This window comes from Stegostoma tigrinum, chromosome 18 (assembly GCF_030684315.1).
Source record: "Stegostoma tigrinum isolate sSteTig4 chromosome 18, sSteTig4.hap1, whole genome shotgun sequence".
Taxonomy (NCBI): domain Eukaryota; kingdom Metazoa; phylum Chordata; class Chondrichthyes; order Orectolobiformes; family Stegostomatidae; genus Stegostoma; species Stegostoma tigrinum.
Genome location: NC_081371.1, coordinates 21687994 through 21714899, shown reverse-complemented (window position 1 = coordinate 21714899; position 26906 = coordinate 21687994). Strand labels below are relative to the sequence as shown.

At 43.0% G+C, this 26906-nt stretch overlaps 1 protein-coding gene across 3 annotated transcripts in view; it reads right to left on the bottom strand.

The window, feature by feature from the left end:
- LOC125461034 (adiponectin receptor protein 2) overlaps nucleotides 1-18280 on the bottom strand; it is a 72174-nt gene extending 53894 nt beyond the window's left edge. For 2 of the 3 annotated variants that reach the window (XM_048549339.2, XM_048549341.2), the window contains exon 1: nucleotides 18143-18280. The gene's annotated coding sequence lies outside the window, so the exon portion shown is untranslated. Of the gene's footprint in view, nucleotides 1-15222; nucleotides 15339-18142 lie in introns of all 3 variants that reach the window. The other variant, XM_048549340.2, reaches the window with a different exon arrangement.
- Nucleotides 18281-26906: the final 8626 nt, after the last annotated feature.

Below are 26906 nucleotides of genomic sequence, written 5' to 3'. Positions count from 1 at the left end.
TGCTGTTAGCTGTAGCGGTCAGAAGCAGTTTGGGTCCCAGAACAGTTGGAGCTTCAGATGTATTATGCCTAACTGCTACATTCTTTGAAATCTCTCTTGATGTTTCCTCCTGGATTGCAGAACTGCCTGTAAGAATCTGTGCCTGAATTTACCATTTTGCCAAGGGGCGTGTTTGTGGGATGCCACTTTTGGAACAATTAATTAGTGCTGTATCTATTATTTGGTTAAGTTATTCTAAATTCCTCTTTCTTTTGGTTGTATTTTAAATAGAGTGTTTAAATAAATTGCAGTTTGCTTAACATCGAGTGGTTTGACCAGTGGTACCACATCTACCCTTAAAATTAGAAAAAGCTAGGTTCTAGGCTACCTTCTTAAAATATTTTGAGGGGTTCTGGTCTGGTCCATAACAAATTGGGGGCTCAACAGGATATGATTCTATAATTCCAATTTAGGTTTCGCGTTGTTGGACTCAAAGGCAGTGACTGGTAGGCGTTAAGAGTTTTTCGTTTCTGATGTTGAACTCGGTTGGTTTAAACAGGGTGTGCTTCATGTAGTAATGGCTGTTTCAATCACTAAGAGTTTTCTGGCGAGGAAGAAATTACCCCAAGGGTTTTACAAAAAAAGTGAGCAAGGCAGATCTGTTCAATTGCCAAATAAACTGGAGTTGGGGTTGCCTTTGTCTGTGAAAAAAGGGGAGGTGTTTACAGCAATAGCTTGGCATTTAATTCACTGGAAATGGCTAGAATTCAACTGCAGATGAAGCAACTTGAACATGAAAAATAACCGAAACAGTGTGAATTACAACTAAAAGCAGAGGAATGTAAAAAGGAAAGAATAGCCCTGGTAGAACAAAAAAAAAGGAAAGATGATCCTCGCAGATGAAAGGGAGAAACAGAGAGAAGGAAAGCAAAAGACAGTTTCAGAGCTTCAGAAGTTGGCAGTTAGACAGGAAAGTCAATTTAAAAAGAATGGAGGTGAAGGGAGAAGATAGGCTTAGTGAGGGGGAATGATTACAATCAAACCCATTGTAGCCATAGAGTTGGGACCTGTTTAGACATATTCAAACATTGCCTAAATTTGACAAGAACCTTGTATAAGTCTTTTTCATTTCATTTGAGAAAGGAGCTAACCAAATAAAAAAAGATGTTTACCGTGCGGGTTTTGTTGATCCAAACAAAGTTGGTCATTAGATAGGGGAAGTATTTGCATTCCTATCAGAGGAGTTATCTGGGGAATATGAGGTGGTGAAGAAAGCATTCCTAAGGGCATTTGAGTTAGTGCCAGAAGCCTACAATGTTTCAGGAGTCTAAGGGGGGACCCTGGTCAGATGTACAACGAGTCTGAAAGGATCAAACAAAGTAACTTTGATAGATGCATGAGAGAGCATTAAAAATAGATCAATCATATGATGCTCTTAGAGAGACAATTACTTTGGAGGAGCTCAATAATTTCCTTCCTGAAACTGTGAGAACTCATGTGGAACAGCAGAGAGTTCAAACTGCAAGATTAGCAGCTGAAATAGTTGATGACTGTCAGTTGGTTCATAAATCAAAGTTTGGCTTCCAACATCAATTTCAATCTGCGAGGGATAGAAACGAGGGAAAACAGAAATCCTCGGGTGGTAGGGGAAAGGTAGATCTCATTGAAGATAATAAAGATAGTTTACCACAGGTAAAAAGAAAACTCATGAAGGGGAAAGAGAAACAAAAATACTCAGGTATTTTCATTGCAATAAAGCAGGTCACATAAAGTCACAGTGTTGGTGGTTTAGAAAAAGCACTGAAAACAGATGTAATAAAACAAGTCAGTGAATTTTGTTCAAGTGGTAAAGGAAAGCACAGAGGAGGCTAAAAAAGCTGCACCAGAACCTGGTCAGAGCCTGGTTGAGAAGAAAGCACCAGATCTTCTTAAACCATTTATTTGCAAATGTAATGTTTACTCGCGTATACCAGGAGGAGCAATTAGTTTTAACAAATACGGCAGCATGTCAATCTCTAACGTTGAGAAAGAGGAGATATGTCATTTAGAAGGACTATCACCAAAAAATGTGCTAATACGTGGAATTCATGGTGAGACAAGAAGTGCTCTATTATGCAAAGTGAGGTTGGAGTGTCCAGTGAAAAGTGGAGAAGTGGTGGTCAGAGTGCTGGAGGAACACTCGGCTTGAGGAATCAAATTTGTCCTTGATAATGATGTAGCTGCATCACAGGTAGGAGTGCTGCTTACTGTGGTTGAAAGACCAGTGGAAAATCAGGCAACAGAAAGTATATCCTGGGATTCTTCCTGACTGTATGGTAACAAGGTCACAAAGCCAAGTTGAAACAGGAAGAGACATCAAAGAATAAAGAAGTTGAAGTACAATTATCACAGACCATATTTGATCAAATGGTTGAGAAAAACAACAAGAACAGGTAGAGGACAAAGTGGATATTTTCAGTTCAAAGCAAGTAACCGAATTACAACAGCACACGACGAACAGGAAGCAGACAAAAAAAAATCAAAAATGTACAATTTTGCTAATGGAGATAAAGTGTTAGTGTTACTTCCAGTGATAGGTGAACCTTTAAAAGCAAGGTTTAATGGGCCTTATCAAAATGAAAGAAGATTGAGTGAGGTGTATTAACTGATAAGAATACCAGATAGAAAGAAATCTTGGTGTGTCACATAAATTCCTTGTGCAGCGACAGGAGTCAGGAGACAGCACGAAGGCAGCTGGAAAGGCAAGCCTTCAGTTTAAAAGACTTACCTCATGGGATTGTGGCCTTCACTATTCAGTGACGGGAGTCGGGAGAGAGCGCGAGGGCTGCCAAGAAGGTAAGCCTTCAGTTTAGAAGATTTACCTCGCGAGACTGCAGCCTTCCTTGTTCAACAGCGGGAGTCAAGAGAGAGATAGGGGACTGCTGGGTAAGTAGAGCAGAGCTGAGTATTAGAGTACAAGAGCGTGGCACTAGCTGCAAAAAAAACTTGAGTAACATCGCAGGGAGGCTGTAGCCTGATTGGCTGGTAGGAAACACGCACTAAATTTGAAAAAGAACCCAGGAAAGAAGTATCAAAAAATTAATTAACTCATTATAATAAATTATATAAATTAATAAAGTAATTAACTAGTAGAAATGGCTGGACAAGGCATGTATTATAGCTGTATGATGTGGGAGTTGGCTGATCCCATTGCGAACTGCAAGTGTTGGTTGCTCGAGGAACTTCAGCTCAGAGTTAATGAGCTGAAATCAGAGCTTCAAACACTGCAGTACATCCGGGAGGGGGAGAAGTACCTGGACACTATTTCAGGAGGCAGTCACACCTGGTAGATTAAGTATTTCAAATTTGGTCAATGGTTAGGGACAACAGGGTGTGACTGTAGACGAGGCAGGTAGATGGATCCTGCAGAGGAGCCTCAGCTCTTAACCTTGCCCAACAGGTATGAGGTACTTGCTCCCTGTGTGATGAGGAAAAGGACTGCAGGGAAGATGAGCCAACTGACCACTGCACTGTGGTATGGGAGGCCATTCAAGAAGGGGGAGCAAAAAGACAAGTGGTAGTTATAGGGGATTCTATATTTAGGCAGACAGATAGTATCCTTTGTAAGCAGGGTCGCAAGTCTCGCATGGTGTGTTGCCTGCCCAGTGCCAGGGTAAGGGATATCTCTGACTGGCTTGAAAGGATATTGGAGCAAGAGGGGGAAGGATCCAGTTGTTGTATTCCACGCCACAACAAACAACATTGGCAAGACTAGGAAAGAGGGCTGTTCAGAGATTATCAGGAGCTAGGAACCAAATTAAAGAACAGGCCCTCAAGGGTTATAATCTCCTGATTACTGCCTGAGCCACATGTTAACTGGCACAGGGACATGAGAATAAGGGAAGTAAACACGTGGCTAAAAGAGTGGTGTGGGAAAGAGGGGTTCCTTTTCATGAGGCACTGACATCAGTACTGGAGTAGGAGGGATCTGTATCGTTGGGACAGTCTCCACCTGAATCGAGCTGAGACCAATGTTCTAGCAAAAAGGGTAAATAGGCTGGTCAACAGGGCTTTAAACTAAAAAATGAGGGAGCAGGACAGAAGGGAATGGTGAAACTTGCTCCAGTGGGAAACAAAGCAATTCAACTACGTGGAAAACTATGAAGGAAATGACAGGGAAGGAGAACCCAGCAGAGGTTATTAAAGTCTTCAGCACAGACACAAATAGGACAGTGTATTTGGGAAGGGCTAGCAATCAAACACTGGAAAAACGAATGACAACGAAAAGAGGGAGGGTTAATACAGGACCGAAGGTGTTATATCTGAATGCATGCAGTATAAGGAATAAGGTAAATGAGCTTGTGGTGCAGATGGAAATTAGCAGGTATGACATGGTGGGCATCACAGAGACGTGGCTGCAAGGGGATCAGGATTGGGAGCTGAATATCCAAGGATATACATCCTATCAAAAAGATTGGCAGGTGGGCCAAGGGGTTGGGGTTGTCTTATTAGTAAGAAATGAAATTAAGTCAATAGGAAGAAACAAAGTAAGGTCAGATGATGTAGAATCTGTGTGGGTAGAATTGAGGAATTGCAAAAGGTAAAAAAAAACATAGTTGGAGTTGTGTACAGGCCTCAAAACATAGCCAAGAGCTGGGGTGCAAGATACACTAGAAGATAGAAAAGGTGTGTAAGAAAGACAAAGTCACAGTGATCATGATGGATTTCAATATGCAGATGGACTGGAAAATCATGTTGGTAGTGGATTGCAAGTAAAGGAGTTTGTGGAATGTCTACGAGATAGCTTTATGGAACAGCTCGTGGTGGAGCCCACAACGGAACAGGCAATACTGTATTTAGATTTGTGCAACGAGGCAGACTTGATAAGGGAGCTTAAGGTAAAGAAACCCTTAGGAGGTAATGATCATAAGATGATGGAATTTATTCTGCAATTTGAGAGGGAAAAGATAGAATCAGAGGTAACTGTATTACAGCTGTATAAAGGTGACGATAAAGAAATGAGGGAGGAGCTGGGCAGAATTGAAGAAGAGCCTAGCAGGAAAGACAGTGGAACAGCAATGGCAGGAGTTTCTGGGAGTCATTCAGGAGACACAACAAAAATTCATCCCGAGGAAAACGCAGCAGGGTACAGGGAGGGTGAGGCAACCATGGCTGACTAAGGAAGTCAGAAATGGCATAAAAGCAAGAAAGAAAGCATAGAATGTGGAAACCAGCGGATTGGGAAACTTACAAAGACCAACACCGGGCAACAAAAAACGAAATAAGGAGGCAGAAGATTAAATATGAGGGTATGCTAGCCAGGAATATAAATGAAGACTGTAAGAGTTTCTTTAGATATTTAAAGTGGACATTGGACTACAGGAAAATGACAGTGGAGAGATAGTAGTGGGGAACAAGGAAATGGCCGAGGAACTGAGTAATTACCCCACATCAGTCTTCACAGTGTAATCCCACGAGTAATCTCCCGAAAATTCAAGAGAGTCAGGTGGCAGAGCTGAGTATGGTGCCCATCACCTTGGAAAAGGTGGATAAATCACCTGGACCAGACAGACTACACCCCTAATACTAAAGGAGATAGTTATGGTAGCATTAGTGGTGATCTTGCAGGAATCGCTAGTCAGGGAGGGTTCCAACATGGATGGAAATTCACTAACATGACACCCGTTTAAAAAGGGAGTAAGGCAAAAGACAGAAAATAACAGGCTGATTAACCTAACCTCAGTCATGGGTAAGATTTGGGAGTCCATTGTAAATTGCCCATTGTCCATTTCTGAATATTTGGTAGTGTACGGTAAAAAATTAAACATGATTTCATCAAGGGGAGGTCATGCCTGACAAATCTGCTAGAATTCTTTGAGGAAATAACAAACAGGGCAGACCAAGGAGAGCCAATGGATGTTATCTACCTGGACTTCAAGAAGGCCCTTGACAAGGTGCCACACAGGAGGCTGCTGAGTAAGATAAGGGCCCATGGTGTTACAGGCAAGGTGCTAGCATGGACAGAAGATTGGCTGTCTGGCAGAAAGCGGGGATAAAAGGGTCTTTCTCAGGATGGCAGCCAGTAACAAGTAGTCTTCCGCAAGGGTCAGGGTTGGGACCGCAACTTTTCACTTTATACATTAATGATCTAGATGAAGGAACTGTGGGCATTCTGGCTATGTTTGCAGACAATACAAAGATAGGTAGGGGGACAGGTAGTATTGAGGAAGTGGGGAGGCTGCAGAAGGATTTGGACAGGTTAGGAGAGTGGGCAAAGATGTGGCAGATGGGTTCAATGAGAGGAAGTGTGAGGTCATGCACTTTGATAAGAAGAATTAAAAAATGGACTATTTCCTAAATGGGGAGAAAATTCAAAAGTCTGAAGTGCAAAGAGACTTGGGAGTTCTGGTCCAGGATTCTCTCGAGGTAAACTTGCAGGTTGAGTCAGTAGTCAAGAAGGCAAATGCAACATTGGCATTTATTTTGAGAGGACTTGAATATAAAAGCAGGGATGTACTACTGAGGCTTTATATGGCTGTAGTCAGGCACATTTGGAGCACAGTGTGCAGTTTTGTGGTCCATATCTCAGGTAGGATGTACTGGCCCTGGAGCGGGTTCAGAGGAGGTTCATGAGAACGGTCCCAGGAATGAAAAGCTTAACATATGAGGAACATTTGAGGGCTCTGGGACTCTCCTCATTGGAGTTTAGAAGGATTAGGGAGACCTAATTGAAACTTACAGAATACCGAATGGCCTGGACAAAGCGGATGTTGGGAAGATGTTGTCATTGGTAGGAGAGACTAGCACCCGAGGGTATAGCCTAAGAGTAAAGGCAAGACCGATTAGAACAGAAATAAGGAGAAACTTCTTCAGCCAGAGAGTGGTGAATCTATGAAATTCACTGCCACAGAAGGCCATGGAGGCCAGGTCATTGAATATATTTAAGAGTGAGATACATCAGTTCTTGATTGTCAAGGGGATCAAGGGTTATAGAGAGAAAGCGGGAGAACGGGGTTGAGGAACTTATCAACCATGATTGAATGGTGGAGCAGAATCAATGGGCCGAATGGCCTAATTTCTGCTCCTATGTCTCATGGAATTAAATATGTTCAATAGATATTTTGACGGAGAAGGAAAGCAAAAGGAGAATGTGTTACTGGTGACAATACATAGTGAAGAACCAAATTTAGAGGATTCTGAATTGGACATTCTTCAAATTAAACCATACAACAAGGTAGGTCTCAAACATTGGAATAAATTGAGTTACCTTCCAGAGGAAAATTGAAATGACCTGAAATAGTTATTACTATTGCACGGGGAGATATGTGGAAATAAGATGGGAAGTATTAATCTAATATTTCATGATGTAGATATAGGAAATGCTGTTCCAATTCAGCAACATCCTTATAGACTTAACCTTCTAAAGTTGGCACAGGTTCAAAAACAGATTGAATGCATGCTTCAAGACAACATAATCAAAGTGATCTGCAGTGACAGGAGCTCACCCACAGTAACGGTACCAAAACTAGATGGTACCCAGAGATAACAAGGTGTAGAGCTGGGTGAACACAGCAGGTCAAGCAGCATCTTAGGAGCAGGAAAGCTGACGCTTCGGGCCTAGACCCTTCCAAAGCGTCAGCTTTCCTGCTCCTAAGATGCTGCTTGGCCTGCAGTGTTCATCCAGCTCTACACCTTGTTATCTCGGATTCTCCAGCATCTGCAGATCCTATCGTCTCTGGTACCCAACAATTCTGTGTGGATTATTACAAAATCAATGCAGTCACAAAGTCTGATTCATACCCTATTCCACATTTGGAAGACTGTAATGAGAAGGCGAGATAAGCAACTGATATTTCTAAATTGGACTTAGAGGATACTGGCAGATACTTTTATTCGAAAGAATGAAGACAATTTTGGTTTACATGACACCGAATGGACTATACCAATTAAAGTCATGACAATTGGTATGAAAAATGCACCAGCCACATTTTTGGGACTAACCAATAAAGTCATTTCTGGATTACCCAATTGCATGGTGTACATCAACAACCTGGTGACTTTTAGTCACACATGGAAGGAACATTTGCTGCATTTATTGGAATTACTCAAATCAACTTCAGGAGGCAGGCTTGATGATAAACCTGGCTAAGACTGAATTCACAAAAACCCAGGTCACATTCCTGAGTCATGTTATCAGACATGGACAGATGTCTCCCACAGAGTGTGAAAACAAAGGTTATTGGGGAGTTTCGCATACTATTGAAGAAGATAGCTGTACTACGATTCCTGGGATTGCGTGGGTCTTATCGGAAGCTCATACAAAATTTTAGCTGTGTGGTTGCTCCACTGACTGATGCAAGTGCAGAAAATTTCAGTGGATGGTGGACCGTCAGATGACATTTGACAGGCTGAAAGCTGTGTTAGCCACACCTAATTATGCAAAGCCATTCAAGGTGGCTATCAATGTGAGTGATGTTGATGTTGGTGGTGTACTCTTACAAGACAATGACGGCAAGATAGAGAAACTTACTAGGTATTTTTCCCAGAGAATTGAGTACTCATCAACAGAAATATCCCACGATTGAAAAGGAGACCTTGAGCTTGGTGCTGGTGTTACATTTCATCATTTATATTGCAGTTAATGCATCTGACACCATTGTATATACTGATCAAAACCCATTAAAGTTTCTGGGGAAATTTAAGGACAAGAATTCCAGACTGTTTAGCTGAAATATTTTTGGATTAGATTCCCTACAGTGTGGAAACAGGCCCTTCGGCCCAACAAGTCCACATTGCCCCTTGAAGCATCCCACCCAGACCCACCCCCTATAACCCACACACCCCGAACACTATGGGCAATTTCGCATGGCCGATCCACCTAGCCTGCACATCTTTGGACTGTGGGAGGAAACCGGAGCACCCGGAGGAAACCCACGCAGACACGGGGAGAATGTGCAAAGCCCACACAGACAGTCACCCGAGGCTGGAATCGAACCTGGGTCCCTGGCGCTGTGAGGCTGCAGTGCTAACCACTGAGCCACCATGCCACCCAAAATTATTATTGCAGCCATTCAATTTGAAAACGATACACGTGGCAAGACGAGAAAATGTAACTACTGACACGGTATCACAACTTATGAAGACAGAGGCATTCGGTGACAGAGGTAAACGGACTGAAACAGAACATAGTATTGAGTATTTGAATGCTTAGAATCAATATAATGCACTGTAGTGTATTAATAGAGTAACACAAGGGCATCAAAACAAAGCCATCTTTGTATACTGATGGCTCATTTTTAAAACGGTGGGGGGGAGGCAATGTTTCAAGTGTCATTTCATCCCAGGATTTTTTTGGAGACAAGCTGTAAAGGCAGAGGTATCAAAGTGCCTACAGGAGTCGGCCTAAGTCAACAGAAATTACCTTTAGGGTTTGTTTAAAACAGTAACAATAATGGAAGGGGAGTGGCATGTTCTCACAGATCAAACTTTCTAGTTTTGTTTTTAGCTGTAACAGTCAGAAGCTATTCAGGTTCCAGAACAGTTGGAGCTTCAGAAAAATGATTCCTAGCTGCTACATTCCCTGAAATCACTCCTGAAATTGTTTCCTCCTGGGAGAACCTGTGTCTGAATTCACCTTTTTGCCAAGGGGTATGTTTATGGGATGTTACTAGAGTGAAAGTCAATTAGTAATAGTTACTGAACCCATTATTTGGTTAAGTTTTCCAATATCCAAATTATTCTAAATTCCTCTTTATTTTGTCTGTATTTAACTGTAGTGTTTAAATAAATTGTGTTTTGCCTCACATTGAGTGGTTTGACCAGTTGCATCACAACTGGAACTTGCACTTTACATCTCTCAAAATTAGAAAAAGCTAGGTTCTAGGCTACGTTCTTAAAATATTTTGAGGGGGTCTGGTCTGGTCTGGTCCTTAATAATCACCTGCAATGGCTTCCCTTCCTGCTTCTGTGCAAGTACTTCTGCTGACACAAATATCTATCTTTAGCTTCCTCCTATTTTTCCTCCTTCTTGATGCCCCTCAGCAACAGCATCCAAAAAGATACAGTTCCGTATAGATGAAGTCAACATTTCGACATCACATCCAGCTTTTCTCACTTCTCCACTGTCCCTAAATTGTCACAGGATTCGCTCAACATTTAAAGTTTTGGCGAAGATCTGTACAGCAGGTTGTGGGTGAGGCTGTTGACTGGCTTGTTCTCATTCAGATGTTTTGCCACCACGCTAGGTGACATCATAAGTGGAGCTTCCAATGAAGTGATGTTATTCCACTCCACTTGGAACTTACATTGTCTGGTCCGTTATGGTGAATAGTGACATTTCCGGTTTTGATCTGTATAGGATTGTATGTGCAGCCCAATTCTATATGTTAATTGATTTGCATTACGGGTGGAGAACCACGCCTCTAGGAATTTTCCTGTGCGTGTTTATGTTTGGCTTGGCTTCATCAGAAGCTCCACTGATGATGTCATCTAGCATGCTGACAAAACATCTGAATAAGAACAAGCCAGCTTGGCGAGCAAGTCTACAACCTTGCCCAACATCTAATATGGGCTAAGCAGAAATTTCATCCGGTTAAACCCTGGGAACACAGATGTCATTTTCCTCCATCCCTACCACCTAATCCATTCCCTAATCACCAACTCCATCTCCCTCCTTGACTGTTCGGGTTGAATAACACTATTTGCAAATGTGATATCCTGTTGAGTACCAGGATGAGCTTCTGATCCAACATTCACATCAGTAGGTGATAATGAGAACTGCAGATGCTGGAGAATCCAAGATAATAAAATGTGAGGCTGGATGAACACAGCAGGCCCAGCAGCATCTCAGGAGCACAAAAGCTGACGTTTCGGGCCTAGACCCTTCATCAGAGAGGGGGATGGGGAGAGGGTTCTGGAATAAATAGGGAGAGAGGGGGAGGCAGACCGAAGATAGAGAGAAAAGAAGATAGATGGAGAGGAGAGCATAGGTGGGGAGGTAGGGAGGGGATAGGTCAGTCCAGGGAAGACGGACAGGTCAAGGAGGTGGGATGAGGTTAGTAGGTAGGAGATGGAGGTACGGCTTGGGGTGGGAGGAAGGGATGGGTGAGAGGAAGAACAGATTAGGGAGGCAGAGACAGGCTGGACTAGTTTTGGGATGTAGTGGGTGGAGCGGAAGAGCTGGGCTGGTTGTGTGGTGCAGTGGGGGGAGGGCACGAACTGGGTTGGTTTTGGGATGCAGTGGGGGAAGGGGAGATTTTGAAGCTGGTGAAGTCCACATTGATACCATTGGGCTGCGGGGTTCCCAAGCGGAATAGGAGTTGCTGTTCCTGCAACCTTCGGGTGGCATCATTGTGGCACTGCAGGAGGCCCATGATGGACATGTCATCGAAAGAATGGGAGGGGGATTGGGAATGGTTCACGACTGGGAGGTGCAGTTGTTTATTGCGAACCGAGCGGAGGTGTTCTGCAAAGCGGTCCTCACATTTTATTATTCACATCAGCAAGTATTGCCACTTTTTTTTCCTCCCTGCCTAACCCCACACTTTCCTCATTCTGAACATTGTTCATCCATGCCTTCGCTACATTTGAACGTTATGAATCTTATACTTTGAGCCAGCATCCCACGTTCCAGCCTCCATACAGCAGGAGGCATCTAAAACATTGCAATCTGTATCCTAACTGGAACTTTCTCTCAATCAACCATCATCTTTGCCTATGTTAATATATATGGTTCACAGACAAGCAATGCCTGAATTTTAAATTTCCCATCTTTATTTTCAAATACTTCGATGACCTCATCTTTTTTCCGGTGATTGTAACCTCCAACAACCATTAAGGCATCTCTTCTCCCCTGATTCAACTTCTCAAGTACCTCAGATTTTAAAAGCTCCATTAGCGACTATGTCTCAGGTGCCCAAGGTTCTAAACTCAAGCACCCTTCTCAAAACTCAGTGATAATGGGAACTGCAGATGCTAGAGCATCCAAGATAACAAAGTGTGGAGCTGGATGAACACAGCAGGCCAAGCAGCATCTCAGGAGCACAAAAGCTGATGTTTCGGGCCTGGACCCTTCATCATAGGGTCTAGGCTCGAAACGTCAGCTTTTGTACTCCTGAGATGCTGCTTGGCCTGCTGTGTTCATCCAGCTCCACACTTTGTTATCTTGGGTTACCCTTCTTAAACTATTGGGTCTCTCTTTCCTTTTTTCCCCAAAGTGCTCCTTAAAACTTAATTGTTTGCCCACACTTTTGGTCATCTGTCCTATTATCTCATATGTCAATTTTATTCTGTATCACCATTCCTGTGAAACACTTTGGGACATGCCACTACACTGAAAAGTTATTATATAAATACACTTGTTTTGTTAATGTCAGTAATCCAATCGCATACAAGACAGCCTCTGCACAAAATGTCAGAACAGGATTTTACATCTTCTAATGTTAGCAAAGCCATTACCAAATAATTCCTTACCTGGTGGTCTAGATTCAGTACTTCCTAACAGCAACATAAAATAGACAACGCAGTGAGTAAGATTGGTTAAAAGTCTGAAGTCTGCATGTTATTTGGTTTCTAATATATATCTAAGACCTAATCAATTGAGATATTAAATTCTATTAACTTTTCACAAGTTAAACTTTCAGAAAATGAGACACATTAAATTACACCCAGAAGAAATAAATACTGACTACCTGCAAAATTGAAACGGACAAATTCAACATGCCCAAGTACAAGGATTTAGGTTGTTTCATTTAGTTTGGTAGTTCATTGTACAATGTTAAATTGCTTGTCTACATTATCATTACAGACTAGAAGGTTGATCGATGAAGCTAATCACATTTTAAAAGACAAGTTTCTGAAAAATAATTCACTTTACTGTCTATCAGGCGATTCAACCTACTTGACTTGTGTAGTCAACGCTATTTCATGAGAACAATAAAAGATGGGTGCATAGAATTGCAGTTATTTTATCTTCTAGTGATAGAATGATCATTCAGACTACAGGTCTGAGTTCTTACTGCTCTCAAATCAACTTCCTACTGGAAATAAAATGTAGTCACTGTAGAGACAGAAATCACATTATATTGAAAAGACACTTGGAGATGCACTTGAGGTGCCATCATTTGTAGAATGGGAAGGTGAAAGGGTTGGATTGTTAGTTTTCGCGAATCACATACATAATAGGTTGAATGGCCTTCTGCACTCAACATCATTCTATATTTTTATCATACAACCAATCTAAGCAAGCCATCTGTTTTATATTCTCTCAAAAATAGTAGTCACTGATCATAGCATAATTGAACATAATGGAATAAGCTTCTCAGAAAAGATTAAACATTTATCTTAAACTATAAAACTAATTTTGAGCACAATTATAAGAATAAAATTACTAACTATGCCCTTAAGTATTACACTGACATCTATGTGCAAACCTCAAATTTTTCAACCAATCTGAAGGGATTCATAGATTCAAGGAATGGAAGTAACCAAAGGTGATAGTTCCTTGGCAGAAAAGTTTTCAGACCATTACGTACATCTTGTAGGGGCAGAACAAAGACACTGCGGTGCGAGCCAATGGAAAATTATACCATTTTTCAGGACCTGTGGCAACATACAAACACTTCTAGGCAACTAGAAATGGATGTAATTGTAGAAAAGTGGTGAGTGAAAGCCAATAGATTTAAAAGTTTTAAAGTAAGCTGAAAAGCTGCTAACTTTGCATTTCCTTATTATAATACAAACAGATTTTTTGGGGCATGCAGTTGTGGATACCATGTTTTGCAAATGCACACTGCCACAACAACTTGGACTCTCAGTGATCTATAACAATACCATTACTTTGGATCCACCCTCAATGTTATTTCCTGCTCCTAAGATGCTGCTTGGCCTGCTGTGTTCGTCCAGCTGTACACATTGTTATCTCAGATTGTCCAACATCTGCAGTTCCTATTATCTCTAATCCCATTTAAGTCTGGATTGCATTTTCCTTTTCTCCTAACTCCACAACGCGACCCTACTAATTTCCTTCCCCTTTTCTGTTATCTTTGTGACCAGTGAGTCACATGGGAGTGGTTATAGTTTGCTTGTGTTGGGCAACCCATAATCTTGTTTAAGTGGCCATGTCTGCACTGTGTCAACATCTGTTAGCAGGTTGCTTAATGTGGGGTGGAGTGGTGTCTAAGCAGATCCAATTATAGAACACAGAACATAGAACATAACAGCACAGTACAGGCCCTTCGGCCCTCGATATTGTGCCAACCTGTCATACCGATCTGAAGCCCATCTAACCTACACTATTCCATGTACGTCCATATGCTTGTCCAATGACGACTTAAATGTACCTAAAGTTGGCGAATCCACTATCGTTGCATCTTAGGAGCAGGAAATTGTCCCTTCTGTTCCCAATGAGATCCAGATTGGAAAATTGAGCATTCTTTTAACACTCTTACTCTATAGTAGTTTTGCTATCACTGAAGTCAGATTAATTGGTTTGTCGTTATCAGGTTTATCCCTCCTTTTTGGAGGAACTTTTACAAACTTCTCGTACTCTGATACAATTTCAAAATTCAAGAAGGAACACACGAACATATGACTTAGAAGCTTTTTATGGCTGCTCTACTATTTAATAAGATCATTGCAAATTGTCTGCATTCCAAATTCGACAATACTGTCTGTAGCTGATATTTTGACTCTTTTGCCCAAAAAACATCTATCTGCCACTACGTTAAAAATATTCAATGACCCCCCCAACCTTCTGAGACAGAGTTTCCAAGTGCACAACTTTTTCAAATAAAACCCTTCATCTCTCTCCAATAGGGCAATCCTCTAACTTTAAAGCAGTACCATCTGTTAAAGCATCTTTAAAGCAGTACCCATCCACAAAAGGAAGCATCCATTCCACATCCACCTTGCCACAACTATTCAGGGTCTCACAAACTTTAGTCAAATCACTCTCTCTCTTCCAAACTCTCATAAAAACAAGATCAACTGTTCAATCTTTCCTCATAAAACAACCAACCGTTGCAGGTATCAACCCAGTAAATCTTCTCTGAACCACCTCCAATGTACTTAGATCCATGTGATCAAATCTTAAGCAATCTCCACTCTAGTTTCCTTCATCAATACAAGATGCATCCTATACAAATTGGATGGGTTCTAGCTTGACATCAGAAGCTCAATGCAACAGAAAGAGCTAACAAAATCCTACGGCATTGCCATATTTGATCATGGAGAATTAAACAACCAGTAGGATAAAGTGTCTCAAACCTGAACAATGGCAGGGCCCAGCTTGAGCATCCAAAAGACAGACAACCACAAAGTGGATGCTCCATCTCTGTTCTTTTACAGATGTCATCTCCAGCCAATTTGATTCACTCCACATGCTATCAAGAAAGGTAGATAGAACAAAAGCTATAAGGCTGACAACAACTAGACTGTGGTAGTAAAATCCCATATTCTGGAGGCAGTTGTATTTTTAGCTAAGTTGATCCAGTACAGATACCAGCTTCTATCTGACAAGTTGGTAAATATTTCTCACACCCTTTATACAAAAAAGGGCGAATCTAATCTGGCCAATTTCTGCCTCACCAGTATGAGCTTATTCACCACCAAAATAGAAGATGTCACTGACAATACTATTAAGTGGTGCTCCTCACCAATGCTCAGTTGGGTTCCACAGTACCGGTCAGCTCCTGTGCCCATGACAGCACTGACCAATCATGAACATTAACAGCAAAATTCTAGAGGTGAGGTACAAGTGACTGCCCTTGACATCATTCCAGCTGCTGTGAGCTCAATTTTAACTGCCTCTACCTGGTGTGTTTGCAGCAGAGGCATGATATGAGAATCAATGCCCAGTGCAACACCTTCACAGTGTCTTCAAACTGCCCCCAAAATATAGGTAGTGGCTGGTCACCAAAATCAGCCACATAAACCACTTTGGTCAATGACATGTAGATGTTCCAACAGTCCTGTTAGGAAGGGGGAACTAGGTTATTTGATCCAGTGACAGTGAAGCAACAATATATTTCCAATCCAGAACACTTGTGTCTTGTTATGGAAACTTGGATGTAGTGATATTTGGTACGTCCTAATGAAGGAACCTTTGAGAGGTACTGCTGTGTAGATGGCAAACACCATTGCCACTGGTCATGGGGGAAATAAGCATTTAAGATCTAGATGATGTGCCAATCAGTGGGCTGCTTTGGCTTACATATTGTCAAGCTTCTGAGTGTTACTGAATCTACATTCATCCAATCAAGTCAAGTATATTCCATCATTCCTAACTGGTGTTTTGTAGAGATTGACAAGCTAAAAAGCATTTATACATCTGGTCCAGTTCAATTTCTGATCAGTGGTAACACCCAGGATATTGATGGGGGTATGACTGTTGGCTATGTCATTAAATGTTATGGGCAAATTTTGAATCCTGTCATTGGAAACAGTCAATGCCTGGCAGTTGCACAGCACAAAAGGTACTTGCCACTAGTCAGCCAAAACCAGGAATGTCATCCAGGTCATGCTTCATTTGGACTTGGCCACTTCAGTAGTCATGAGTGATGCTAAACTTTATACGACAAACACGGCACACCCCACTTTTGAACTTGTTATGTAGGGAAGGTTCTGATGAAACAGTTCAAGATGGTTAGGCCTAGGACAATGCTCTGAGGAACTCCTGCAATTACATCCTGAGACTGTGATATCTGACCTCCAACAACCAAACGACCTATTCTTCTGTGAAGTATGGCTCCAACCAGTGTATAATTTTCCCAATTCCCACAAGCATGAATTTCTCCAGGATCTCTAACATCAGGGCAGAGTTTAACTTACTGCGGAATCAAGGGTAATCGCTCTCAGTTCACCTCAAGTTCAGCTCTTTTATACATTTTTGGTTCAAGAGTGTAATGGGGTCAGGTGTTCAGTGGCTCTGATGGAACCCACTGGGTGTCAGTTAACAGTTAATTGTCAACTGATGGTACTGTCAATGGTCTTTCCATCATTTTGCTGATCAAAAGGTTCATTATAGAGGTATAATTGGTCAGGCTGCCTTTGTCCTGTTTCTTATAGGCAAATGTAGATTATAAATCACGAAAGGGCAGCACAGTGGCTCAGTGGTTAGCACTACAGCCTCACAGCGCCAGGGACCCGGGTTTGATTCCAGCCTCAGGTGACTGTCTGTGTGGAGTTTGCACATTCTCCCCGTGTCCGTGTGGCTTTCCTCCCGGTGCTCCGGTTTCCTCCCACAGTCCAAAGATGTGCAGGCTAGGTGGATTGGCTATGCTAAATTGCCTGTAGTGTTCAGGTGTGTGTGGGTTATAGGGGATGGGTTGAGGTGGGATGCTTCAAGGGGCGGTGTGGATTTGTTGGGCCAAAGAGCCTGTTTCCGCACTGTAGGGAATCTAATCTAATATATTAACTGATGAGTAGCCTACTATCATCTACTCCTGCTCCTATTTCTTTTAGCTTGAAACGCTACTGCGAGCATCCTGACTCACGGCAAATCTAATTTACCAAACAATATTGTGTTTGCTGGATAAAACTGGCTCATAATCCACTAACATATGGTTTGAAACCTCTCGTTTTCACGTTGAGATGCGTCCATGGTTTAGTAGTGAGGATGGTCATATAGGTTCTTATGGGCGCTAGGCTCGAAACGTGCTTTGTTTGAACGCTCTAGCCCTTCCTAACAATAAATGGTCAGATCAAGTCACCCACTGGATTTCTCTACCAGAGAATCCGATCACTCATTCCATAAAAACCTCGGGGTGCCAATCTCCCGGAGGAGGAATGGGAATTGTACTTCAGTCGACTCGAGTTACAGTGGGATCAATGTTGCCCTCCCCTAGCACCAGCACCTGCTCAGCCTGCCCTCCCATGGGCATGCGACTCTCAACTCTCTCCCTCTTCGCTCTGCAAAGTCTCCAAGCCCGGAGGAGCGCGCACAAACACAGAAAGACACACATACATTCACAGTCAGGGAGAGGCGCACGCCCAGCCCGACCGTTCCCCGGTGGCAGTTCCCCGGGCTCAGGCTCGCTCTTCCCGAGCCAGCTGTCACTCTCTGGGCCGTTTGACCGCGGCAACAATGCACCGGCCTCCGTCAATCTCCACGGCCCAGTGGAGTCATCAATGCGTTTGCGCTGACTACAAATAACAGACAGCAAGGTCGGCGGGTTCCATTACCTACCCGAAGAGGAGGCCGTTACTTTTCTTCACACTGCGCTTCCTTTAAAGTGCAAAAAGCCACCACCATTCACGGCTCCATCACTCTTCGTTTTCGGTTGCTCCGCAGCGTCAGGCATCTCCTGAGCAGCTCTCGGCCAATAGGAAGGGGGCCATTGACCGCGTGCTAACGTCACTTCCTCTACAGAACAGGAAATAGGCCGGGGTTTCTGGGAGTTGAAGTACCTAACGTTTAGTAAACATAGCAATGGTTTCGGTTGTGAACTGTGTCCGTAGGTGTCGGCACACAAAAACACAAGAATAGAAAAAAGATTCTGTGTTCGCTTAATGTGGAAAAAGGATACAAATAGTCCCGTTCCTGAAAACTGCTTAGTGCTTTCAGAAAAAGTTGGCTATGGAAGAACAGCCTTATGTGGACAAATAATGCGAGGATTTTGCGATATAAATGATGTACAGAAAGGCTTGCATATATATACCAGTTTTCACGGCCATATCTGCCTCGAATGCTATCCCTGAAAGAACTATTTCCTGAAATGTAAGTCATTAGAAGTGGCTGAAATGCAACAGTGGATTTGTGCACAGTAAACTCTCACGAACAGTTAACATCATGATGACCAGGTACATATCCATAAAATCCCCACAGTCTGGAAGCGAGGCATTTGAGTTTACAAATCCACAATGACCTTTCGAAGAGCTATCCACCGAGACCCATCCTCTGTTTATGTACTGATGTTGCTAAAAGATAAATATTATCACCAGGGATAATAATCCTGTTCTTTGAAACTGGGACATACCATTGCCTATATCCAATGGGATAGGCAGTTTAATGTCTCTTGGGAAAGAGGGCCAATTAAAATTTGCAATGTACATTCCATATTTCACATTATACACAATATTCCATACGGTACCCTTTTGTCCCAGACCCGAACTTATATTTTCTCAGTTTCACCTGTTTTCTTTTATGCTTGTGAAAGTCATTTGCTACTGTCAAAATGCCATTCCTACATAACTGCTGACTGAGCAACTTCTTCTCAAGGGCTTATGAACTAATACTGAAAATGTTACCACAATTTCGAAATTGTTCCGTTCCCTTCCAAAACATCTGTTGTTATCCCCTTTTTCCAAAAGCCCAACATCAAAGGAGCATTTTAAAAAATTGGGTATGAAGAGGCCATTCAGCCCATCTTGTCTGTGCTGCCAAGAAACAATTAGGAAAACGTCCACTTTCCAGGTCATGATGTGTTGCTCTATAAGTTGTGCCACTTTGTGACATTCAACTTAAAGGAAGCCGACATTTAATGACAAAACTTGTATGTCATGGACAGATTTCAGAAAATGAATAACTTGGCCTCCCAACATTCCACAGGACATGGAAAACTTCACACTCTTTCTCTCTCACACACACATGCACTGAATGACCTCTCCAATACACAAGCTGCAGACCACATAATTAGTATGCAACTACAAATTAGAATTGTAAATGCTACACTTGTCCCCACACCTCCTCCCTCACCCCTATCCCAGGCCCCAAGATGACATTCCACATTAAGCAGAGGTTCACCTGCACATCTGCCAATGTGGTATACTGCATCCACTGTACCCGGTGCGGCTTCCTCTACATTGGGGAAACCAAGCGGAGGCTTGGGGACCGCTTTGCAGAACACCTCCGCTCAGTTCGCAACAAACAACTGCACCTCCCAGTCGCAAACCATTTCCACTCCCCCTCCCATTCTCTAGATGACATGTCCATCATGGGCCTCCTGCAGTGCCACAATGATGCCACCCGAAGGTTGCAGGAACAGCAACTCATATTCCGCCTGGGAACCCTGCAGCCATATGGTATCAATGTGGACTTCACCAGTTTCAAAATCTCCCCTTCCCCTACTGCATCCCTAAACCAGCCCAGTTCGTCCCCTCCCCCCACTGCACCACACAACCAGCCCAGCTCTTCCCCCCCACCCACTGCATCCCAAAACCAGTCCAACCTGTCTCTGGCTCCCTAACCTGTTCTTCCTCTCACCCATCCCTTCCTCCCACCCCAAGCCGCACCCCCATCTACCTACTAACCTCATCCCACCTCCTTGACCTGTCCGTCTTCCCTGGACTGACCTATCCCCTCCCTACCTCCCCACCTATACTCTCTCCACCTATCTTCTTTACTCTCCATCTTCGATCCGCCTCCCCCTCTCTCCCTATTTATTCCAGTTCCCTCTCCCCATCCCCCTCTCTGATGAAGGGTCTAGGCCCGAAACGTCAGCTTTTGTGCTCCTGAGATGCTGCTTGGCCTGCTCTGTTCATCCAGCCTCACATTTTATTATATTGTAAATATGCCTGCAGGTTTGGAGACACTGCATTTGAATATGCCTCACATTCCTTGGAAATGCTAATCCTAGTTATCCATCGTAATCATTATGCTAGTACTGTAGAGACCAGAAATTACAGAAGCAAAAACTCTTTTAGCTCATCAAGTCTGCTGCACTATTCAATGAGTTCACAACTGATCTGATAATTCTCATCTCCACTTTCCTGCTTTTCTCTTGATTCCAATACTGATTTAAAATGGACACCCTAGGTTATTCCTTGACCATGATCCCTAGCCCCCTTCCCACAGCACCTTCCCATTGTAACCGCAGAAGGTGCAACACGTGCCCCTTCACCTTCTCCCTGCTCGCCATTCAAGGGCCCAAACAGCCTTTCCAGGCGAAGCAGCATTCTACCTGTACCTCCTCCAATCCGGTCTATTGCATTCACCACACCCATTACGGCCTACTGTAGACTGGGTTAACAAGATGTAGTGCTGGATGAACACAGCAGGTCAAGCAGCATCAGAGGAGCAGGAAGACTGATGTTTCAGGCCTAGACCCTTCTTCAGAAACTTAGACTGGGTGACTGCTTTGCAGAACACCTCTGGCCTGTGCACAAGCATGACCCTGACCTTCCTGTAAACCAGTCATTTTAACACAGCGTTCTGCTCGCATGCCCACTTGTCTGTCCTTAGCATGCTGCAATGTTCCAGCGAATAACAGCACAATCTGGGGGAACAACATCTCGTCTTCAGACTAGACACTTTACAACCTTTTGAGCTTAGCTTTGAGCTCATCACCTTCAGATTATGAACCCACTACCATTCCTTCCCTCTCTTTTAGTTTTACTTGTTACTATATCATATATGACTCCGTCACTATATCCTCTCTCCCCTGCCCTCACTCCAGTGGGACTGTTAGTTCTTTCCAGTCTGGCAATTAGAAACACCATTGTTCTGCTTTTCTCACATTCCAATCACTTAACCTGCTCTATCAACACCCTTTCACTCCCAGCGTTTGACGCCCCCCTCGCTCCACTATAGCATAAATACTGCTCCCTTCATGCCTCATCAGCTCTAATTAAGAGTCATCTATACTCAAAATGTTAGCTTGTTCTCTTTCCATGGATGCTGCCGGACCTGCTGTAATTTTCAGCATGTTTTCTTTTCAATACAGAATCCAGCATCTGAAGTAATTTCGTCCATGTATCTCAGTCTTCAGTATACTTCATGATCCAGCCTCAACAACCCTCTGCAATAAAGAGTTCCACCGATACAGTACTCACGAGTAAAGAAATTCTTCCTCTTCTCTGTCTTAAATATGTGACTATTTACTCTGTGATACGCCCTCTGGTCTTAGACCTTACTACAAATTCTGCATCTGCCTTGACAAGTCTCGTAACAATCTGCATGTTCCAATAAAATCACTTTCTATTCCAATAGGTATAGGCCCAAACTCTTCAACCTCTCCTCACAAGACACTCCTTCCATACATGGTTTCAGCCACGTGAACCTTCTCTCTACTACCTCCAATGTCAGTATATCCTTACATAATTTGTGCAGTCTTATACCCCATATCTCAGGAAACATATACTGTCCCTGGAGCAGGTTCAGAGGAGGTTCACGAGAATGGTACCAGGAATGAAAAACCGAACATATGAGGAATGTTTGAGGACTCTGGGACTCTCCTCATTGGAGTTTAGAAGGACTGGGGGCATCTAATTGAAACTTACAGAATACCGAATGGCCTGGACAAAATGGATGTTGGGAAGATGTTTCCATTGGTAGAAGAGACTTGGACCCGAAGGTACAGCCTTAGAGTAAAGGGAAGACTTATTAGAATGGAAATAAGGAGAAACTTCTTCAGCCAGAGAGTGGTGAATCTATGGAATTCACTGCCACAGAAGGCTATTGAGGCCAGGTCATTGAATATATTTAAGACTGAGATAGATAGGTTGTTGATTGTCAAGGGGATCAAGGGTTATGGGGAGAAAGCAGGAGAATGTGGTTGTGAAACTTATCAGCCATGATTGAATGGCAGAGCAGACTCGATGGGCTCAATGGCCAAATTTCTGTCTCTATGTATTATGGTCTTATACAATCATTCATGGTAATCCAACTGTGGTCTGATCAGTTGTTGTATAGTTTTAGCAGAACCTTCCTTCTATTATATGCCATTTCCTTTGAAATAATGACAAAATTCCAATTGCCTTCCCTGTTACCCATTGAACATTGATGCCAGATTATTGTAATTCATTCAGCATCTTCTGAAAATCCAAATGCATTACATCCACGGCTTTTCTTTTGTCTATTCTACTTGTTATGTCCTCAAATAATCCTAGTCAATTTGTTAGGCTTGATTTACCCTTCTTGAAGATATGCTAACTTTGCTTGATCATGTTATGTATTTCAAAATGCTTTATTATATCCTTTATAATAGAGGCTGATGTTTTCTCAACAGTTGTTAAACCAACTGACCTGTAATGACCTGAATTTTATCTCTTTGCCTTTTTAAGTAAAGATGTTTGCAATTTGCAATTCCAATCCTCTTGTACTTTAGCTTACTACCAGTACATCCACTTTCTCTGTAGGTACTTCCTTTAATATGCTGGGATGCACTCCATCAGGATAAGGGTTTCCCTAGCACTTTTTCTTAAATGATAATTATTGTATTCATTTTGTCTCTTTTTGCCTCAGAAATTTTGGAATGCTACAAGTGTCTTCTACTGTGAAGATTGATGCACAGTATTTATTCAACTTCTCTGATATTTTCTGGTTTATCATTATTATTTCCCAAGCCTCATTCTCAAAGGGCCTATAATCACTTTGGCTTTGCTCTTCCTTTTTTATATACTTATAGAATCTCTTACTGTCTGTCTTGATGTTACTTTAAAGTTCACCTTCAAATTTATTTTCCACCTCTTAGTAATTCTTTTGGTTGTCTTTTGTTGGTTTTTAAAACTTTCCCAATCATCTGGTTTACCAATTCTCTTTACTACAAAGTACGTTATTTTCTTTCAATCTGATGCTGTCTTTAACTTCTCTGGTTAACCAGGGTTGGCGTCTCCCATTCCTAGAATTATCCTCACCCATTGGAATATATTTTTTTTGTGAGCCAAGAACAATTTTCTTGATTGTTATCATCATTCCTCAACCTTCTTTGCTGCTAAACTCCTTTCCTAGTCCAGCTAGCATCCCCTCATTCCATTGTAATTACTCTTATTCAAGCTTAGCACTGTTATTTCCAAACCAAGTTCCTTTCTAAAAGCTAAATTTTACCATGTTATAGTTACTATTTCCTAGAGCATCGTTTATTCTGATGTTATTTGTTAAACTTCCTTCATTAAATATCACCAGATCCAAAATGGCCTAATCTCTGGTTGGATCCACAACATGTTCTTCTAGGAATCCAAAAACACTCTATAAACTCTTCCTCATAGCTTCCTCTGCCAATTCCCAATCTGACTATTCTAAACCACACGAAGATTAAAGTCACCATGATTAATGTACTACCTTTGTTGTGTGCTCTCATGATCTCCTGATTTATTCTCTGTCCCACCATGTAGCTAATTTTGGGGGCCCATGTTCTACTCCTACTAGTATCTTCTTGCCCTTTTTGGTTTTTACCTCCTCCCATTCTCCATCTTCTGATATAAGATCATTTCTTGCTATTATACTTATTCCAGCCTGAACCACCAGCCTTTCCTTCCTGCCTGAACCAGCAGCCTTTCAAAGACTCACATATTCCTGAGCTTTGACTGTATTTGATTATCGTGGGATCACTTTGCCTAGTCTATCACCCGTTGTTTCTGCTGCTTCTTATACATGTAGACCACCACTGAAGTTTCAGCAGGTTTGCCCCTCATTTTTGGCTGTGCCTCTCATGCTGTCCTGCACTCCCTCATTAAAAATCCAACTCAACCGTAACTGTAGATTGAGGTGTTGAAATATGCAGTGTTATGATCTATTTGAGAATGCACGCTGATTCCCAAACTTCTACTACTGGTGTAATCACAAAAGTTAACGTTCTAATCAAAGCATGCAAAGTCCCTGATTTACCTGTCTGTTGAAATCAAGCTAACAGAAAATATTGACTTAATAAGAATTACTGTTTATTGTAAATAAAGTAAATTCTAATCACAGGTAGACAGCTATGAACTATCAACATGTGGCTCTATTAGTATAAACTGTAACCCCCTTTTAAAACCCATACGCACACATACAGGCAGACGCAGACAAACAAAGATTATTAGTTTTATAGCGAATAGGGAAAAAACACTGTGAATCATAATTCAATAGCACTGGTCCACAGGGGTTCACTGAGACGATCTTTTCACTTGCCACGATTTTGTTTTTCAATTGCCTTTCTTCATGTTCTTCTAACTTCTTCACAGGAGGCACAGGACAATTAATACACTGCCTATGAAGTCTTGTATTTACTGTTTTAAGGCAATAGGTTGCAGCAGCTGGTGGGGGAAAGAAAACTGGCATTCTTCAGGCTTCAGGTATTTTTACCGCAAAGAGGGAGAGACATTCACCACCTGCCCTTCCAACAGTCAGAAACATTCTCAATGTATCATTCACGCTCCAAACTACTTGCCTTTCCAAAGACCAGTCAGAGAGTCGTCTAATTATCTTTAGCATGCTCAACCAGTCACAATTGCACAAGCCTTTAGTAGAATGAAGGTATATTTGCATCCTGATGATTTAATATACAGATGAGTACTCACAAGCCTGTTGTCATTAGTCTCGAAATACTTTGAGATCCAGAGCTGCGTAATGTAATTTGACCTTGAAAATACCTGACAACAAGATCAAGGAGTCTTTTCCAAGTTGCTACTGCTGCACAGCAGTGCACTGCCACCATGATGCGACTGATGGTACCATGATGCGGTGCCTGAGAGTTTTTTTCTTTATAAAGACCATTGGTGTTAACCCACATCTTTCCTACATTCAATCTCCTGCAGATGTAGTGAGGGGTTTTCTAACTTCAGCAAGTATTCATACCAGGTAAGGTGCTACTTATGTTAGCTCCTGTAACTTAAGGATGACACATGGATAATATAGTATCAGAGATAATGGGAACTGCAGATGCTGGAGAATCCAAGATAATAAAATGTGAGGCTGGATGAACACAGCAGGCCAAGCAGCATCTCAGGAGCATAAAAGCTGACGTTTCGGGCCTAGACCCTTCATCAGAGAGGGGGATGGGGTGAGGGTTCTGGAATAAATAGGGAGAGAGGGGGAGGCGGATCGAAGATGGAGAGAAAAGAAGATAGGTGGAGAGAGTATAGGTGGGGAGGTAGGGAGGGGATAGATCAGTCCAGGGAAGGCGGACAGGTCAAGGAGGTGGGATGAGGTTAGTAGGTAGATGGGGGTACGGCTTGGGGTGGGAGGAAGGGATGGGTGAGAGGAAGAACAGGTTAGGGAGGCAGAGACAGGTTGGACTGGTTTTGGGATGCAGTGGGTGGAGGGGAAGAACTGGGCTGGTTGTGTGGTGCTGTGGGGGGAGGGGCGAACTGGGCTGGTTTAGGGATGCGGTGGGGGAAGGGGAGATTTTGAAACTGGTGAAGTCCACATTGATACCATATGGCTGCAGGGTTCCCAGGCGGAATATGAGTTGCTGTTCCTGCAACCTTCAGGTGGCATCATTGTGGCAGTGCAGGAGGCCCATGATGGACATGTCATCTAAAGAATGGGAGGGGGAGTGGAAATGGTTTGCGACTGGGAGGTGCAGTTGTTTGTTGCGAACTGAGCGGAGGTGTTCTGCAAAGCGGCCCCCAAGCCTCCGCTTGGTTTCCCCAATGTAGAGGAAGCCATACCGGGTACAGTGGATGCAGTATACCACATTGGCAGATGTGCAGGTAAACCTCTGCTTAATGTGGAATGTCATCTTGGGGCCTGGGATGGGGGTGAGGGAGGAGGTGTGGGGCAAGTGTAGCATTTCCTGCGGTTGCAGGGGAAGGTGCCGGGTGTGGTGGGGTTGGAGGGCAGTGTGGAGCGAACAAGGGAGTCACGGAGAGAGTGGTCTCTCCGGAAAGCAGACAGAGGTGGGGATGGAAAAATGTCTTGGGTGGTGGGGTCGGATTGTAGATGGCGGAAGTGTCGGAGGATGATGCGTTGTATCCGGAGGTTGGTGGGGTGGTGTGTGAGAACGAGGGGGATCCTCTTTGGGCGGTTGTGGCGGGGGCCCTACATTGGGGAAACCAAGCGGAAGCTTGGGGACCGCTTTGCAGAACACCTCCGCTCAGTTCGCAACAAACAACTGCACCTCCCAGTCGCAAACCATTTCCACGCCCCCTCCCATTCTTTAGATGACATGTCCATCATGGGCCTCCTGCAGTGCCATAATGATGTCACCCGAAGGTTGCAGGAACAGCAACTCATATTCCGCCTGGGAACCCTGCAGCCTAATGGTATCAATGTGGACTTCACCAGTTTCATAATCTCCCCTTCCCCCACCGCA